Genomic DNA, 14,801 nt, shown 5'->3' on the forward strand with positions numbered 1-14,801 from the left:
GGCCAGGGCTGCGCTGCCCAGAGACCGACACTGGGGCAGGCAGAGGCCAAGAAAATCCACCTCCAACCATTTCACCTTGATCGTGGATGCTATTGACCCCGTCTCCGTGTGCCTGGGGCATGTTTCCTGCCTTCCCATCTCTCCCAGCCCTAGCCATCCCGTGACACGCTCCTCTTGTCCCCAGGTGGCGGTGAGCGTGCAGGCCGAGGAGGTGGCCTCAGACCGGTTGCAGCCCTCTGGGGCGCTGCAGGAGCCCGGCGATCCCTGGCCGGAGCAGGCGCGGGCCCAAACTGCGGATGTGCCTCTGGAGGAGGCAGCGCAGCGGGACAGCCCAGGGCCTCGGGACCAGCCACCTCGTGGCCCCAGAGAGGAGCCCATGCCGGACCTGGAGTCAGGTGAGGGGCCGGGTGCGGGCTGGGGCGGGGGGCTGAGGTCTGCAGGACCTGGAGTCAGGTGAGGGGCCGGGTGCGGGCTGGGGCGTGGGTCTGAGTTCTGCAACGGTTGTTCTCCATCTCCCCCCTCTCCCACACGCCAGAGCCTCCGGCTGCTGCAGTCACGGGCCAGTACAGGACAACAGCAGGGCTTTCCCCTGCCAGCAGCACCCGGCCTGAGCCGTGCATTGTCTTCCCCACCCACAGGTGCAGGAACCACGAGCAGAGCTCATCAGCAGCCTCCTGAAGAAGGGCCTGCAAACCTGGAGCTGCCGAGAAGTACCCCAGGGAGGCTGGGGGAGAGGGGCTCCCTGAGCCCTGAAGGGATCCAACTGCAGCAGGGGCAGGGGAAGCTGGCAATGCAGGTGGAGAGCACAGAGGTGAGCAGGGCAACAGCTCCAGCGGGGGTGGGAGTGCAGCTGGGGCCGTGCTTGGGAGGAGCCAGGGGGCCTGTCAAGAGTTTGGGGAGCAAAAAGAGCTAAGAAGCAACAAGTCTCCGGTGACAAGCTGCAGCCACACCCAGGCAGCATTAGGCGGAGCTCACCCCAATGCCAATAGCAAGGGGTGCTGGCACGGGAATGCTGGGCCACAGTTGTGGAGCCCCTCACTCTGAAGGTGCCGCCTCGAAGGACCGAGCACGTAAACTGTGATGAGCCTGGCCAGGGCACCTGTGGACCCCTACGTCAACGGCTTCGCCCACATCCCTTGTCAGTGCAGAAGTGGGTAATTTGCACCTCTGGGTGTCATGGCCCAGCCTGCAGAGAGGTGTTGCGCAGAGGGATTGTGGAGAGGGCGGCGGGGGCTGGAGGCAGCTGGACTGGGTGACGCTGATGGGGTGACGCTTGTGCCTGCAGCTCCAGGAGGCCTTTGAGGACGTGGCTGGGTATTTCACCCCGGAGGGGTGGGGGGCAAGGGGCTTTACCGGGACCAGATGCTGAGGAACTGGCGAGCCCTCGTTTCCCTGGGTAACGCTGTTTCCTGCTTCTCCCTGCAGCCGTGTCAGCGCTGACCCTTACTGTCTTCTCCCTGCTTCTCAGCGCTCTCCTCCTTGTGGACTTTTCCCTGGGGGTTGAAATCCACGTCCTCCCCACAGCTCCGTGTCTGATCATGCTTCTCTCATTTTTAACACCAACATCTCCTGCTCTGTTTGATCCGGCCACCTTCACCTGAGTCTTTCCTGTTCTTGTAACCCCCAGTGCTTCCATATCCAGTCATGCCTTCCTGACTGCATCTCCCTTTCCCTTCTCAGTGCGTAGGTGTGATCTCCAATTCATCGGGCAGAAAATTTCACTGCCAGCTCCTCCTCAGGGAATGGTTCTGATTTCTGCCCTGTCCTGCCTAGTGTGTCCTGTCCCACATGTGTAACGCTCCGAGCATGTTCGGTCAGTGCTGTCTTTCTTCTCCTTTGGTTATGACACAGCAGAGGGAAATGGACCTCTTTTTCAGCTCCACCCCTGGATTAGTGTTTTGTTATCTCCATCCCTAGCAACCTGTGCACACGTGAAGGAATCCAGGGACTTCTATCTCTGGATCCCTGCAAGCTTTTGCCGACGTTCCTTCCTACAGTCTTCATATCCACAGGCTCTGGCTTGGCTGTGTTTACTTAGAGACCTGCTCCCAAACTTCCTGCGCCCTTCACAGAAGTCGTGGTCTCCTCCTGAAATGCCTCTGCATATGAGAAGCCCGTCACAGTGATAAAAAGAGGTGGGCTCAGTACAGGACTGGTGAAAAACGGTTGTCATTTCAAGAGGGTCTCTGATAGGGGGATTGTGCGGGCTTGTGGGCAGGGCTGTCTTTTCCCTCCAGTTCCCTGAAGGACTTTCTTAGGGAAGGGCTCCACGGGTTTTATTGCTCAGCACAGACCATGTCGACGCTTCCTACATTGTGGGCTTTCACGTGCTGCAAGAGGTGTCTCCTTCTGCTTTCTCTTGTCCATATGCATGACTCCTGAGAGCTTTGTTTCAAACCCTGCAGGATTTTCCTGCTTTTGTGTTCATCTCTGCTTCTGGCATGATCCTCCCACTGGATGGGATGATTGCTTTTGTTGCCCCTGCAGTTCTTATAAAATCTTCCCTTTCTCTGCCCTGTTGGGAATGACCCTGTCATCCAGAAAAAAGTGTCATGGTCAGTCATCTGTCCTGGATTCTGTTCACTGCTGCTAGGCCTCCCTTTAAATGTTCCCAGAGAAGAAACTCACTTCCATTCCTTTCCCTGGAATGACACTGATAAGACCGATGTTATCCAGCCACCAGTGTGTCCAGCCTCTCTTCAGTTTAGTGCCTTGCAAATAATAAATCTTCATCTTTATGCTCTTTAGCACATTACATGGCACAGCATCTCCACACCCATCCCTGGGAGCTCTCTTGGTCTTGCACCGGTTTTTATACCTCAGAGTGGTGGGTCCTTTGTTTCCTGTGACTGTCCCCCCAGCACCTGGGTGACAAAGGCCTTCATCTATCAAAGGCTTCTCCCTGCAGTGACTTCTCTTGCATCTTAAATATCCACCCTCCCTTGTCCTTCAAGGCCCCAGTAGAGTTAATTGGCTCCATTCTCCAAATCCCACTGGGTTATTTGGCATCCAGTACCCAGTCATGAATGCTTTTTAACCACTGCCCCAAACAGGATATCAAGGTCCCACCCCTGACTTAATCCACCGTATTAGACGAGGACAGGAGGAACTCTGGGTCTGTGATGGTGAGGACCGGGGGGACATTTCAAGGTTGGAGGATCTCCTGCCAGGTGAGTTGTGGCTGTCCCCTGCCCCAACTTCCCTCTCAGAAATGCTCCATTCCCACAGTGCCTGGACCCTGCAGGCCTGCCCTTTCCCTTCTTGTCCCCCTAACTACAACTGCTAGGGACAGAGAGTTTCTGGTTGTGATGTTCAGGCACAGGTCTGGCTTCCCTGGAATACCATGGTCTTAAATTTTTGTCTGTTTTGCAGTGTAAGAGATGATTCCTCAAACCCAAGGTAGCCATACCTCTCTAGCACCTGCTCCCAAGGCATGATGGGATTTGTAGTCCCCCATGGAAATCAGCATAGTGGGTCAAAGCTCCGTGTAGCCATTATTGTAAGACAAAAGAGAGGCCTGGGGCTCTGCCTGATGTGTCCTGGTCAGGTTGACCTGGAAACGAGGAGGTGTTCAATGGTGGTTTCGGGCTGCACTGAATGGCTCCACGAGGTGGGTGGGATTCACAAGCCTTCAAGTTGCATGGGAAGCAAGTCCCCCATGACTCGTGCCTTTGTGTTTTGTCTCTGGGCCGTGAGTGTCACAGAGCTCAGGACTCGGGAGAGAGTCCACATGCAGGTTCATGCCAAGGCCTTTGTCCCACGGCAGATATTGGTGATGTGCACGCCAAGTGGGCCTCATCAGCCATGGAAAGTCTCATGAACCTGTTCCAAGCCCGAGACCTTTCCCTCGAAACAGAAAGAAGGCACAGCCCTGTTCCTCCCAGGAAAGAGACCCCCATCTCTAGGTTCTCCTCTCCCAGAGCAGGTTTTGAAGGCAGGAGGGACAAACCACATGGGCTTTTTCTACCTAGGAGAATCAGCTGGTCCAATGTAAGGCCGTTCTCCCCATACACCCCTAACTTAAGGCAAGCCCTAGAAATCCACCACAACGCTATCCATCTTGGTACCAGATGCTGCTCTCAGGACTGCCAGAGATCCTGCGTGAGAACTGGAGACCAGTCTCACCAATGCACTTTGGCTTTTGGAGCGTGTCAGCCCAGCCTGTTGGAAGGCTTGGTATTCTCTCCCCTGGATCAGCCAGTGCTGTGGGACAGAGCAGTACTTAGAGAGAGACTCTTTCTTCCTTTATGCTGATTCTTCCCCTGGTCTCCTGATCCTGTTGGAGCAGGAAGCCATTCAGGTCCTGGCCTAACACACATCCCACATGGATTTCTCCCAGCAGAGTCTGAAAGGATGGGGCTGACAGTTGAGCCAGAAGCTCTGAGAGTGTAGCTCTGACCTCCACCAAACAAGGAGCATTAACCAGGCATAGGAACGTGTCCCTTCCTTGACCTCAGCACTTGGGTTTTGGCAGGAAGACCTTGTTCTCTTCAGAAAAATTAAGTGCCACGGTCCAGTCATGCTTGTAGGCCCCTGACAATGGAAAGAATCGCAGTGTTTGGCCTGTGCCAACAGGGCAGGAACTAACCTGGAGTTTCTCTTCCCCATGTAGGAGGCACCTGGCTGCTGAGCAGAGCTGAGAAGCAGCATCCTGAAGAAAGGCCTGCAAACCTGAAGCCACCCCAGACCTCCCCAGGAAGTTTGGACCAGATGGAGTCCCTGACACACGATGAAGACCAATGGTTCAAGAGCCAGGGGAGACCTCAGAAGTCAAGGAAGAATGTAGCAATGAAACAGGGGCCATCTTACCTTGGGCGTGAGAGTGGAGAAAGGACAGAGTCCAGAGAGATTCCTGGGCACAGGGAAGGATTCATGGAGCTGAAGAGCCATGAGGTCAAGTTCCGCTGGAAAGAGACCCTGCATCAGAGTCAAGGCAGTGATGGGGGCCTGGTAGGGAAGCAGGAGCTGCCTGCCTGTACCTGGGACAGACAAGACCCCTGCCCTGAGGCCCAGAAAACTCTTAAGTGCCCCACACACCAGGCTCTTCCACCATTGTGCCCTGAAGATGGGAAGAACTGCACCTGCTCCTCCCATCTGGTGGTGCACCAGCATATCCAGGAAGTGAAGAAATCACATCAGTGCTCTGAGTGTGGGAAGACCATTGCTTATTCCTCCCATCTGGCACGGCACCATACCTCCCATCTGGCACAGAGCTTCCATACAGGGGAGAAGCCATATCAGTGCTCTGAGTGTGGGAAGAGCTTCGGCCAATCTCAAAACTTAGCCCATCACCAACGTACTCACACAAGTGAAAAGCCATATCACTGTTCTGTGTGTGGGAAGAAGTTCAACAGTTCCTCCGATCTGGCATTCCACCAGCTCATCCACACAGGAAAGAAGCCACATCAGTGCCCTGTGTGTGGTAAGAACTTCACCTGCAACTACAACCTGTCCCAGCACCAGCTTATACACGCAGGGGAGAAGCTACATCAGTGCCCTGTGTGTGGGAAGAGCTATACCCAGACCTCCCACCTGGCCCGGCATCAGCGTATCCATACAGGGGAGAAGCCATATCACTGCTCTGAGTGTGGGAAGAGGTTCACATATTCCTTCCATCTAGCCAGCCACCAGCGCATCCATACAGGGGAGAAGCCATATCACTGCTCTGAGTGTGGGAAGAGGTTCTCCAGTTCCTCCAGTCTAGCCAGCCACCAGCGCATCCATACAGGGGAGAAGCCATATCACTGCTCTGAGTGTGGGAAGAGACTCTCCAGTTCCTCCAATCTAGCCAGCCACTAGCGCATCCATACAGGGGAGAAGCCATATCACTGCTCTGAGTGTGGGAAGAGGTTCATCAGTTCCTCCAGTCTGGCCAAACACCAGCACATCCATACAGGGGAGAAGCCATATCACTGCTCTGAGTGTGGGAAGAGGTTTTCCAGTTCCTTCACTCTGGCCAACCACCAGCGCATCCATACAGGGGAGAAGCCATATCACTGCTCTGAGTGTGGGAAGAGGTTCACCAATTCCTCCAATCTGGTCAACCACAAGCGCATCCATACAGGGGAGAAGCCATATCACTGCTCTGAGTGTGGGAAGAGCTTTGCCCAATCAGGCAACCTGGCCCACCACCAGCGCATCCATACGGGGGAGAAGCCATGTTGGTGCTGTGAGTGTGGGGAGAGGTTCATCAGTTCCTCCACTCTGGCCAGCCACCAGCGCATCCATACGGGGGAGAAGCCATGTTGGTGCTGTGAGTGTGGGGAGAGGTTCACCAATTCCTCCACTCTGGCCAACCACCAGCGCATCCATACAGGGGAGAAACCATATCGGTGCTGTGAGTGTGGGGAGAGGTTCACCAATTCCTCCACTCTGGCCAACCACCAGCGCATCCATATAGAGGAGAAGCCATATAGGTGCTCTGAGTGTGGGAAGGGCTTCACCCGTTCCTCCTACCTGGCCCAGCACCAGCGCATCCACACAGGGGAGAAACCACATCAGTGCTCTGTGTGTGGGAAGAGCTTCGCCCGTTCCTCCTACCTGGCCCTGCACCAACACCTTCACACAGGGGAGAAACCATATCAGTGCTCTGTGTGCGGGAAGAACTTCAACTTTTCCTCCCAACTGGCCCTGCACCAGCGCATCCATACAGGGGAGAGGCCACATCAGTGCTCTGTGTGTGGGAAGAGCTTCACCCGTTCCTCCACTCTGGTACAACATAAGCGTGTCCACGCAGTGGAGAAGCCACATCAGTGCTCTGTGTGTGGGAAAAGGTTCACTCGTTCCTCCCACCTGGCACGACACAAATGCATCCATTCAGGGAAAAAGCCATTGTAGTACACTGAGTGTAGGAAGAGCTTCCCCCCTGCTTCATTCTGGCACCACACCAGCGCATGCATACAGGAGAGAAGCCACATCAGTGCTCTAGTTATAGGAAGAGCTTCACTGAGTCCTCCCACCTGGCCCAGCATCAGCATATCCATACAGGGCAGAAGCCACACAGTGCTTTGTGTGCGGGGAAAACTTCACCCGTTCATTCAATCTGGTACAACAACAGTATATCCACACAGAAGGAAAGGCACATCGGTCCTCTGTGCGTGGAAAGAGTTTCACCCAGTCCTTCAAGCTGGCCACATACCAGCATATGCACACAGGGGAGAAGCTACATCAGTGCCCTGAGTGTGTGAGGAGCTTCACTATTTTCCTGCCCCTTGAGCAGTGGGCTGGACCTAATGGTCTCTTGAGGTCCCTTCTGTATCAAGGAAACTCTAATCTGTTCATGTCAAGTTGACCAGACTCTCAGAACTCTTTTCGAGATGACTCAAAATTGGCAGTGATTGTGGCCTAGAGTTAACCACCAGCAAAATGCCAGGGAACATGGAGCATTTAAAACAATGGAACTATAGAACCTCTTCGTCGCCTGTTCGGTGAGAAATCATCACCTTGTAGCTAATTACTGGACTTTGATTTGGTTTGGGTTCACTTGACTTGATTTTAAATACTTATAGTAAATAAAGCCTTTCTGTCACTCATTGAATGAGGTGTCGTGTCAATCCCTGGGCTAGTCTACAATCCTAGGTTTTTATTGCTAACACCATCCCCGTTGATTAATTGCTTTGTGCTTAGTAGATGTTTTGTAGTCAACATAGCCTCTGACTTTTTGTTGGACGAGTGCTGGTGGTTAATCACACAGTTCTCCTCGCCCACAGAGAAGTTGGGCTTGGATGAGTTTCCATCTAACACCTTCCAATCCTAATGCCTATGAAATCCCACCTCTCCTGGCACCAGTGCATCTACACAAGGGAGAAGTCACATCAGTCTTTTCAGTATGTGAAGTGTTTCCCTTCTTCCTCTGATCTTATGCGACACCAGCCCACGCAGGCAGGGAAGAAGCCACATCAGAGTTGTTTGTGGGAAGAGCTTTATCAATTCCACCCACCTGGTCCAGCACCAGCGATGCACACACCAGATAAGTCACATCAGTACTCTGAGTGTGCAAAGAGTCAGACAATCCTCCCCCTTAGGCAGACACCCATGCATCCACATGGGAGAAACAACATCATTCCTATGCATGTGAAGATAGCTTCTATGACTCCTCCCCACTGCCCTAACACCGGTGCATCCACACCCGGGAGTATCCATAATTGTACCAGCAGTGCAGGGTGGACTTCCAGATGCCTACATGCTCTGTTCCCACCCGTGCATTCAGGCAAGCAGCCTCCTGCTGCTGGAGTGCAGCAAGTTTTCATGCAACCTGCGGGCCTACCACAGAACCCAAGGGCCCAGTGCCTGTTTCCCAAGGTTTGATTGGGGGAAGGGGCTAATAGGAAGCATCTCAGGAAGAGGCCATCCCAGACACTGGGGACACTGTGAGGGGATGATCTTTGCATCAGTCTTGGAACCTGTACCTTCCTCCTCATTCTCTAAAAGCAATCGGTCCCCCTCAGGGAGAAGAAGCACCTTACCAATAGGGTGCCCTCCCCAAGACAGCTGGCTCCATATCCCCCCAGGGCCTGTCCTTTGCTGCCTCCTGTGCCCATCCGGGTCTGCAAGGAGCTGCTGCGACCCCCTGAGCCCAGTCTGGCAGGTTTTGCTTCTCAGCCTCTCTCCCGTACTCTGTACCCCTTGGTGCCTGCTGCTCGCCTGCCTTCCTGCCCTTCGTGACACTAATGCAGTCGGTTTAGAAAGCCCCAGCACTGGACATGGTATTCCTGTGGCTGGACTCTGCCCTCTCCAGAGCTGTGAGATGGGAAGCAACCCAGGCCCAGAGCCCTTTGCAGGGCAGATCTTCCTGTCACTTTCCAGCCTACTCTCTTTGCTGAGGATTCACTGTGGTCCAGACACTGTTGCAAGCCCTCGGGTGCAGGATTTGGTTACACTCAAAGCCTCACTCCCATACTGCTGTGCAGCAAGGACCCCGCCCTTTGGAAGGAGCCTTTGGCCAGCAGACAGTAGATTGCCTTTTCTAGGGAAAATGCAGGTGAGGGGAAGGAGGGGCAGCCTGTGGCAGGTCCTGCCACTCCTGTGGAAGGATGGAAAGTGTATGAGGACATCCTCTGGGTGAAACGCAGCATGTTGTCATCTGGGGAATGTTCCCTGATCACTAGTATCCCAATACACCATGTCTCTTGGGGAGGAGCTGGCTTTGTCTTCTTTTGTACACATCCAAATAAAATACAAGGTGCCAAAGACATCCTGGGTGTAACACCCTGGGATCCTGCTCCAGCTCTGGCAGCACTGTCCCCCATGGCTCCCCCAAGCAGGCTTGGGTGACTGCAGAGAGACAGGTCCCTCTAGGGCACTGGGTCAGCTGGAAAGGCAGATTGGGAGATCTGCTTGGTTTGAGGGCACAACAGTCAGACCCTGCTTATCTAACCAGGAGCTACCCACAGCTCAAGCTGCCTGTGTTGCCTCACTACACAGAGAGACTGGACCCAGGGCAGAGTAGACACATGTGGGTGCGGATACAGGCTAGGCTTATGTGTCCCATCTCTCCTTTTGGTCCAGGGAAGTTTGCTGCCTCTCTTCTCCAATGCCAAATGGAGGCCAGTCAGTCTCACCTCCATCCTTGGCAAAGTCTTTGAAAAAATTATCAAGGCTCACATTTGCGAGGGCCCAGCAGGAAAAATTATGCTGAGGGGAAACCAGCACGGGTTCGTAGCAGGTAGATCATGCCTGACTAATCTAGTCTCTTTTTATGACCAGGTTACAAAACACCTAGACACAGGAGTAGGGGTTGACGTCGTTTACTTAGACTTCAGGAAGGCCTTCGATATGGTATCCCACCCCATACTGGTGAGCAAGTTAAGAGGCTGTGACTTGGATGACTACACAGTCCGGTGGGTGGCGAATTGGCTAGAGGGTCGTGCCCAGAGAGTCGTAGTGGATGGGTCAGTATCAACCTGGAAGGGTGTGGGCAGTGGGGTCCCGCAGGGCTCGGTCCTTGGACCGATACTCTTCAATGTCTTCATCAGCGACTTGGACGAGGGAGTGAAATGTACTCTGTCCAAGTTTGCGGATGACACAAAACTGTGGGGAGAAATGGACACACCAGAGGGCAGGGAACTACTACAAGCAGACCTGGACAGGTTGGACATATGGGCAGAAAACAGACAATCTGGGTGAACCTGATATCTTTTATTAAACCAACTTAAATAGTTGGAAAAAAAAATTTTAAGCAAGCTTTCAGGTTCAAAACCCCTTTTTTCCCCAACTTTTTAAGTTGGTCTAATAAGAGATATCAGATTCACCCAAAGAACCTTGTCTGCCCGTGTCCTTAGATGAACACGGCTGCAACCTACACCCCTTTAAAAAGTACGCCTTGCTTTTCTAAAACTGAAGTCTTTTGCAGGATTTTTTTAAGATAACAGCATTGTTTATTCCCTCATTTAAGTTTTATAAGGTCCATTTTTGCAAAAGACAGTAGACATCAATGAAGGCAGTTGTGGCTGCCTATAAGTTCATCACGGGGGCACAGAAGGGAATTGGTGAGGTTTTATTCATCAAGGCGCCCCCGGGGGTTACAAGAAATAATGGCCACAAGCTAGCAGAGAGCAGATTTAGACTGGACATTAGGAAGAACTTCTTCACAGTTCGAGTGGCCAAGGTCTGGAACGGGCTCCCAAGGGAGGTGGTGCTCTCCCCTACCCTGGGGGTCTTCAAGAGGAGGTTGGATAAGCATCTAGCTGGGGTCATCTAGACCCAGCACTCTTCCCTGCCTATGCAGGGGGTCGGACTCGATGATCTATTGAGGTCCCTTCCGACCCTAACATCTATGAATCTATGAAATGCCCTCCAGGTTCTCTGTGGACCTCAGCACCACCCTGAAGCTGGGTTTGCAGGTCTGGATCCCCTGTGGGGAGCAACACCTCTAGCAGTTTTATGAAAGAGACACCTGGGTGTGGGAACGTGGAGCCAACGTTGCCAAGTCTTGGGAAAAAAAGTGGCACTGCTTTTTTTTAAAAAGCTCCAAACAAGTCCAACCCACTTCCAAGATAAAGTAGTGGAGGTGCTTATGAACCCATGAATCTCAAAAAAGTAAAGTAACTTATAAGAAGTGGAATTGGGCTTGTGTTTTTAAGTGGAATTAGCAACACTGAGCAGCCTCAACATGAGGTTGGACAGCCACTTGTTGCGGGTGATCTGGGCGTAGCTATGCCTGTGTTGTGCTAGGGGTCCTTCCCAGGCTTCTAGGCTTTGCTGGTTGCCACATGCAGCTGGGTGGGATTCCTGCCCCCCATCCACTTCTGCTACATGTGTCAGGGGGTTTTCTGTTTTTAATCCTTCCTCCGAGTCATTGGATGCACTGAGCTGTGCTGAGACTTCCTGGATAGGCTAGGACAGGCCTCTACATAAAAAAAGTAGCAGTGATGATGAGTTACACTATAACTGCTACTCTTATTATTATGTCTGGCAGTGTTATTTATCACTATAATATAAATACCAATAATAATCCTATTGCTATAACTACCGCTCTAATGAAAATAGTAGAGGTGCATCGATACATTAGTCCTGTATCAGACTGGCACCGATATAAGGAAAATTTACTGTCGGCTTTTTTTGGCTGATAATGTGGCTGATAATTGCTTCATACAGGCAGCCAGGAGTGCAGACTGGCAGCGTAGAGAGCAGCTGGGTCCAGTTGGTAACTGTTTTGGGGGAAGGCACACTGAGGCCCCTGCGGTCAGGAAAGCAGTGGGACTCAGGCAGGGGCAGGTGCTGCCCAGCTAGGGTGGGAAGATGGGGTGACTTCTGCCTGGCGGGGAGTCCAAGCGGGGTGCGTGCCCCAAGATCTGCATGCCTGGTGAGGGCAGGCTCACGCTGCCAGCTAGAGTTGGAGCAGTGCCAAACTCTTCCTGGCTGGTGCAATGACTGTGATCCAGCTGGACAGCCCTGCCTTAGGGAAACCTACTCCTCTGGCCCCTGAGAAGCATTCCTGAAGACCTGCCTGGCCCCAGCAAAGCCAGGGGCCTGGGCTGATCCACACTACAGAACATGGGACATTGAGCAGAACCAGGTCTGGAGCAGGCCCTGCCTCTGCCCAAGAAGTTGTCTCAGGAAAGCTGAGGGAAATACGCAGGCCCTCCTCTGCTTCTCCTCTCCTTCCCAGCCCTCAATCCCCAGGTTTTTAGGTCCCCACCTATATGAGAGATCCTGCATTGATGTTGGGTGCTTGAGCTCGGGATGTTGTTGCCAACGCTGGGAAATAAAGCGGCTGGGTTTGCTGAGCGGGGAGAAGAGGGCTGGAAAGCATGATGTCTAGAGTAAGCCATGGCCTGTTGTGGTGCCGGGCAAAACTTGGGGGCAGGTGTGGTACAGCAGCTGCAAGGCTGAAGTGGGCTGTCAGGGGACTTGAGGGCTCCGTGCTGTAGAAACTGCAAACAGCAGGGGCAGAGGAGGCAAAACCAGTGTAAATGCATCTGAGGGGTTGATGCTGTGGTGCAGAAGAGGTACCTGAGGCTCAAAGATGCACCTGAACCAAAGGAGGAAGTCCAAGCTGGGCAGGAGATGGTTTCCCCTCAGCCCTATTCTTGTCACAAAATGTGTTAAAAAGAAGCACCCGTCCAGTGTGGGAGTCTTCTCTGCGCTTGGATCATCTTCTGCCTGAGGTAGAAGAAATGAAAGAAGCAGGTATTAGCAAGAATCAAGATGGAGCCTCTTGTCAGCCCCCGTCCAACGCCAGTAAGGTTTCATGCTCCGGCTGGGGGCAGAGGACACCCTGAGTGGGTTTGGATCCATTTATTGCTCTATATCCCCATGGGCCATGCTCTGGAGAACAAGGAGCCCTCTCATTCAAGTCATTCTTGCTTCCTTCCATCTTCTGTTATCTCTGCCCACAAGCATGAGGCAGGGCACTGCAAGAGCTCCTGGTATCCACTGCTGATTGAGGCCTACACTGGCACCTAATGTGACATTAGGCATATACATACATCTCTACATACATGCACACGTTATTATGCACCTACACAAATATACATATATGCTGCCACACCCTCCAACCTGCACTTACTGCAGCATCTCGGCTGTCCATAATAGGTAAGATAACCCAAATGGGGCCCAATTGTAACAACAGACAGGAGGTGATGTACCTCCCTCAGGTTCCTTTGAGCTTCCTCCAGTATAGCCCTTGCCCTCCATGCCCTGGCCCATATTTTCCATTGGTCCAGGACTCGGTCAAACAACATGCACTGCACTCGTGGTTCAAGCCACCGAAGGATATCCTCCAGCTCCAACAAATCCATGTACATCTTGAAAAACAAAACTCGTCCCCTCGCTTTTTGTCCTACTTCAAACCCATGCAGGTCTTCCCAATCTGCAACTTCCCTATAACAGTGCCAAAAGGCTTCATACGCCTCCCTCCACCAGAAAGTCACATTCCAATGTTTAAAATTGTCAAACGCCACTAACACAGCTCAGGTCTTTGAGGTCGACTTGAGGCGGCTCATAAAGGCCGCCTGAGACAGTGTAGCAGATCCCTTCACTCCTTCCTTCGATAAAGTAGCTTTCACTCTCAATTTCACTGTCCGTCTGGGGTCTCCTTCCCCCACAGCTGATACCCTGGCTTGTCCTGAGTGATGCCTCCTCTTCCATGCTATCTCCCCAGCTGCATGCCCCATCCTCTGATCCTCCTGGCCTCTTGCCATCACCATCTATCTTCTTTGCTGTCTTCTGCATCAGGTTGTCTGCCCCCATCACCGACCTGCCTTGACATCCCACAAGGGTCCACAGCCCCACCTCCTCCGACGAACCCACTGCATACTCACCACTTGCTGTCTACCTCATCTGAACAGCTGACGTTCCAGCTTCATTCAATCTCACCATCTCAGCCTTGGCTCTAGTCAATCACTGCCTCCTCTCCTCCTCCATCGCTGTGACCTCCTGAGGCCTAACGTGTGGAGTGTGGCCGGAGGGAGCTGCTACTGGAGGCTGCAGGAGGAGGCTGTGCCAGCGGAGGAGCTCCCGTTTTACCTCAGCTGGCCCTGCTCCCCCCCACACCCAGCCCCACAGTCAATCGGTGCATGCGCAGTTGGGCAAAAGCATTAGGGACAAACAGACAAACAAAGCCCTTTATTATATTAGATATGTGTGTGTGTGTGCATATGTATCTGTGTGGATGTGTGTGTATGCATATATATGCATATGCATGTGTGTATATGTTACGGGGTGTAAGTTGTAACCATGTTGGGCTAAGGACACAGGCAGACAAGGTTCTTTGGGTGAATCTGATGTCTTTTATTAGACCAACTTCAATAGTTGGAAAAAAAATTCTTAGCAAGCTTTTGGGTTTAAAAACCCTTCATCAGGCTGAGGAAGCATCTGCAGTTGGTGTGTGCTTTTCCTGGATGGAATAAATAGTAAAAAAGCAAGAGGCTGGTATGCATGCAAGACAAGCAGTCAGTGAAGGTATAAATTGAGGAGTCAGTGGGTGAGAGAGAGGCTGGGGGTGGGGGAGAAGGGGGTGAATGTAGCAGTAGAATAGTGGAGAGATACCTGGGGAGTCAGAAGTCAGGCAGGTTATAATGTGTCGTAAATCCAACGTCTATATTTAGTCCATGATGTTTTGTATCCAGGAAGTTGATGAAGTGAAGTTTCACAGTTTCATAGTCGGTCGGGTCGGAAGGGACCTGAGCAGATCATCAAGTCCGACCCCTGCCGTGTTACATGGGCAGAAAAGAATGCTGGGGTCAAACAACCCCGGCTAGGTGATTATCTAGTCGCCTTTCGAAGACCCCCAGGGTATAGGCTCGTCTCTGGGACGTGTATTGTAAGTTCACTGATTCCTCAATTTACATCTTCACTGA

General features: G+C 52.6%; 1 pseudogene; it reads left to right on the plus strand.

The window, feature by feature from the left end:
* LOC102377771 overlaps positions 1–14,801 on the plus strand; it is a 25,000-nt pseudogene that overhangs the window by 1,149 nt on the left and 9,050 nt on the right.

This window comes from Alligator sinensis, unplaced genomic scaffold (assembly GCF_000455745.1).
Source record: "Alligator sinensis unplaced genomic scaffold, ASM45574v1 scaffold336_1, whole genome shotgun sequence".
NCBI classification, from domain to species: domain Eukaryota; kingdom Metazoa; phylum Chordata; order Crocodylia; family Alligatoridae; genus Alligator; species Alligator sinensis.